Here is a 5,270-nt window from a genome sequence, read left to right as displayed (position 1 = left end):
GTTTGGTGAAGATTGCTCGCCAGTGGCAAGGGAGGTAATTCAACCTAGGGAGGTAAGACCCTTACCTTAAAGGACTATAATCAGCAGACAGGGTTGAACCCACTCGGACTTGAAATTGCCTGTCGGTTAAAAACTCTGATGTAAAGAGAGGCAAACGACCTCGCAAATTGAAATCATCCTTTTAAATGCCATGCTTCCACGTAGCATGTATGCTTTCTCAAGATAAAAAATATAGATACTGCGTGTTGTTTGGTGGTAATAGCATTTTTTACGAAGGATTCTAAACGTACTAAATGTTCAGTAGTACTTTCTATTCTTCCGAAAACCACATTGAATATTGGTAATGAGGTTATTGGTTTCCAGATACCAAATTAATCTGTTATTTACCATTCGCTCCATGGTTTTACAGACGCACCTGGTAAACGATATCGGTCTGTAATTTGATGGATCCGTGTGATCCCGGCTAGGTGTTGATATTGGCACTACAATGGCATGACGGCATGAAGGAGGAAAAATTCAAGACATCCATATTTTGTCAAATATATCTAAAAGTGTGACCAGACATGGTTCAGGCAAGTGTTTCAATAGCTGGTAATGAATATTGTCATATCCGCTGCAGTATCATGAGCTTGATCAAGAGCCGTGTGGGGCTCATGTAACGAAAACAATTCAGTATAGTCTTCACCATTATTGGAATCGAAATTAACTTTTGTCCTTTCCTGTTTTTTGGTAATTCAGGGACATAGTTTGCAGAGGAAGAATTTTTCGCAAGAGTTTCGCCAATTTTATTTGCAATGTCCTTTTTGTTAGTTATCTTGAAGATGGTGAACAGCAGATTTTCAACCTTTGCCTTTTATTCGCTGACCCATGTTCCACACCTTAGACATGGGTGTACGTGAATTTTTTTAAACATAATTCCACCAAGTTTGGCGCTTGTTTTGCTTATACGTACGTCGTGTCTTAGCACTAGTAATTTTAACATTGTTGAAGTTATGAACAGTAGGGTGTTTTCTGCTTTCTTCCTACGTTTTCTTGCCTGTTTGCATTCGTCAGTAAACCATGGTTTACGAATATGAAGAGTTGCAGAGGAATTAGGAATGGTGTGATCATCAATTTCATTAAGTTGTGTTGAGAACATCAGGATGGGATCTGTCCCCCGGAGGAGAAAATGAATGCTAACAAATGTATTGTCGTAAGTTAAAAACATCAGTATGTTTAAGATACGTCTCCTGGAGACACAATGCTGATGGTTTAAGGTCCTGTGACAATAGAAAAAATATCATTATGATTCTTCCTAAGTCCTCTGCAATTCCACTGTATTAATGTAGCCATCATTTAGGATGTGTTATCGGTGAACGTTCACAACCCTTTTCATAGGAGAATGGCTCCGAGGACGGGTAGTCAGAGGAGGTGGCACCTCCATGTCATCTAAGAGATCAAATCTGTTTAAAAGTGACAAAGGGCCGCTTTGTCCTTTAGGAAGACGGTCACTTGTAATTTGCCTCTAAGAGTAATCTACATTTACATTCTTCATTTTGATAAGCGGTGTAGGTGCTGTTTGAGTTTCAGAGGAGTGTGATGGTTTTCTTGAGGAAGAAACAGAAGGAAGATCCTGAATACTCATAGGTGTCTGAGCTGTCAGCCAGGTCAAGTATGTTTGGAAGTGAATAGATTTAGTTGAAGGTCTTGTCACCTCTGCATAAGTTGACTTACCTCTCAATACAGTGTTACCAGAGGGTGTAGCTGAAGTTGCCAACTTCCTTGATTCTGAAAAGCCTATGTTCTTTCCAGTTTTAATACGTTGGACACTCTTTAGAAGACGACATGTGAGAGCCAGAACAATTTACACATTTGATTTCAGACGAACATGTGCTGCTGTTGTGAACTTTGCCAGCACAGCATGAACAAGAAGTGTTCTGCCCATGGCCAAATTTCTGACAGTGAAAACATCTTAGTGGATTTGGAACATACATGTCAATTTTCATAAAGAAGCATCCTACTTAAATTGATTGAGGTAAACTGGGTACATCAAACGTAAGCAAGTAAGTATTTGAGGGTAAATATATGCCATCCATCTTAAAGCTGAATCGCTTAGTCTCGACCACTCCTTGCATACGCAGCTGACTAACAATGGCATCGGTTGACAGATCAGCAAGACTCTTATCTCTGTCTCGGATGATTCCTTTGCTAAAAGTTAGAGATTAGTGAGCATAGCATTTTACAGCGATATTTGCGAATGATTTTGCTTACAGAAGATTGGCCGCTTGCTCTCTCTCACTCTTTAGACATTCTATGAGAATTGAACCAGTTCTAGTTATTCTAACATTCTTGACAGTCCCAGCAATTCCTTCTAGTAGACATGCTTGCCATAAAAGGCGACTCAGCTTGTCGTAAGAGGCGACTAACGGGATCGGGTGGTCAGGCTCGCTGACTTGGTTGACGCATGTCATCGGTTCCCAATTGCGCAGATCGATGCTCATGTTGTTGATCACTGGATTGTCTGGTCCAGACTCGATTATTTACAGACCGCCGCCATATAGCTGTAATATTGCTGAGTGCGGCGTAAAACTAAACTCACTCACTCACTCCTTCTAGTAGAAAGGGAGAAGAAGATGTTAACTTTTTCTCACTTGATTCAGCGACAATGAATCGAGGCCATGTGGTACGTTCAGAGTAACAGAGTCTGGTAATGACGTCATCCTCATCATCAGTATCATCAATGTGATAACGTTTTTGCTTTTGGGGGTTTTGATTTGCCATGGTAATAGATTTGTGTTTCATCCTCCTGGCTCCCCACCCACCACGGAGTGTCAACAAGGACGATGCCTAATGCCTGTGGGCCTCCAACAGGCGGCACCAAGGATACCAAGAGGATATACTCAAGCAGTAGCATTATAGATATGCACCACAAGATTGGCCCATGCGCCACGGCCCTCTGGGCATAACACTCTAGGCAACGTTCATGTAAACAAAATTCAAGCTAAATAATATTCTCTAAACCAAGGGCACCAAGACCAAAATTTAAACAATTCCAAATCACATTTTGTGCATATTTGAACATAACATCCATGCACAGGGCCTGGCATGACCAGTCGATTGGTTGAACCGGGCCCCTTCAACCACCAGTCTAGGTGAAGTCAGGGCCAAAGCGGTGTGTTGAGCAATAGGAACACTGGTCCTGCGCTCTTCTCCTCTTAGTAGCGCTTCTGCCTCTTCCATGTATCCAGTGGAAGAGCAGCGCGGCAATTTCAAACAAGATGGCTCCCAATGACAAAGTTGAGCAGTTAACAGACCTCACTTTGGGGGATGGGATAGTGAAATATTCAATAATGTTGCCCCTAGACATATACTGTCGGTGTCATGAAAGTAGGCCCCATGTGATTACCTTTCGTTTATATTGACAATGGTGTTGTTTATTCAGTGATAGATCTAGTTCTGGCGGCTGGCCAACATGAAAGCGCATCAAATGTACCGGATATGATATAAGATGGCCGGCTGTCAGGTAGGTTTTACCTAAACCCATGTAAGTATTTTGATTAATTACAGGCTAACATCAGCAACTGGCACAGATTTAAAATCATTATAAATGTGAGCCGAGGTATATCCCATTTGAAATGTTTCCCTTAAATTTCATAATTATAGCGTAGACTTAAGTAAAATTGAGAAATTAAACGAGACTTACCTGTAAGTTGAAGTTTGATCGAGATTCTCCGAGGCATCAGGGAACAAGTGAGGTCACGTGAGAGATTGCGCGTGAGGAATCGGTTCAGTCTTTAAAAGATTTGCTCAGTGGAATATGTTTATAAAATCATAAGAAAACAGGGTGGGTGGGTGAGGCACGTGACCTCACTTGTTCCCTGATGCCTCGGAGAATCTCGATCAAACTTCAACTTACAGGTAAGTCTCGTTTAATTTCTCAATTCTCCTTCAGCATCAGGTCACGTGAGCTCCCGTGAGATTTTAAAGTCATTCCACGGAGCAAATGGGAAAAAACCCATAATGAACACAAGCACAAGGCAATATCATTAAACAACAAGGAAACATTTATTATTTCCCAAAGAGCATAGGATATGAAACATCATGTACCCAAATATTCCTACACTAATAAATCTATATTATATACAGCTAAAAAAAAAAATCCCTAAATTGGATTAGCTAGATTAGACGAGGACAGAACTGCCTCTCCAAAGGAGTGTTCTTTATGCATGGGTTTGCAGTAGAAACGGGCAAACACACCTGCAGATGCCCAACCTGCAGCCCCCATGATGCACTGCATTGGAGCACCCTGCATGTGTGCAGCACTAGTCGAGCCTGCTCGGGTGCTGTGGCCCGAATAGATGGTGGTGTCAATCCCAGCAGCAGCAAGGGTTAACCGCAGCCACCTGGAAATAGTCTCTCTGGTCACTGCCCGGTGGGGTGCATTAAAGCTCACAAGCAATTGTTTTCCTTCTCTTATATGTTCAGTCCTTGATACATAGGCTTCCAAGCACTTTACCACACACAAATTTTCATTCTCAAAGGCTTCAATTTCAATAGGTTGAACATGAACCCCAGGTCGAGACTGTTTTACCAAACTTGTGAGTACAACTTACCTTACTACCTACTCTACTCATATTATCTAAACTAAGCAATTGTAAGGACTGTGATCTCTGACCGCTAACTAAAGCTAAGAGCATGCTAAATTTTAAAGTCAACGTTTTAAGTGATAACTCCTCATTTTTACCCAAGGACTCTAGATAGTCTAGCACAATCTTTACGTCCCACACATGTTGGTACCTGGGCAGGGATGGCCGCAAATTAAAAATGCCCCTCAAAAACCGTTTTACTAAGGGATGTTGCCCTACAGGCATACCTGATGGGAGAATTAATACTGCTGACAAGGCACTGCGAGCAGTATTAATAGCACTATATCCACATCCCGAATCAAATAATAATTTTAAGAAATCTAACACAGTGCCTATATTAGGCAAAAGCGGATCTCTCCCTAACCGAGTACAATATTCCATATACTTTAATAAATAGGTCTCGTACTGTTTTTGAGTGCCGCCTCTCCATGAATTCATTATAATTGAGATGGTGTCATGGGAGAGGCCCTGTCTCTGTAAATAAGTCCTGATAAATGGCACACCATCAGACGGATCTTTTTGTACAGAGGATGTCGCTCCTCCTCTTTGTAAGGTAACATTAGAGTTCTCTCCCCCTGAGGAATCAGACGAGGCTGAGATACACACATGCGTAACATCACTGGATACCAGTTCTGTGTTGGCCAT

At 41.7% G+C, this 5,270-nt stretch overlaps 1 pseudogene; it reads right to left on the bottom strand.

Annotated features, from left to right (window-relative positions):
- Positions 1 to 4,141: 4,141 nt before the first annotated feature.
- Positions 4,142 to 5,270, bottom strand: LOC137259660 (uncharacterized; annotated as a pseudogene).

This window comes from Haliotis asinina, chromosome 13 (genome assembly GCF_037392515.1).
Source record: "Haliotis asinina isolate JCU_RB_2024 chromosome 13, JCU_Hal_asi_v2, whole genome shotgun sequence".
Lineage (NCBI taxonomy): Eukaryota > Metazoa > Mollusca > Gastropoda > Lepetellida > Haliotidae > Haliotis > Haliotis asinina.
This window is presented reverse-complemented; position numbering and strand designations above follow the sequence as displayed.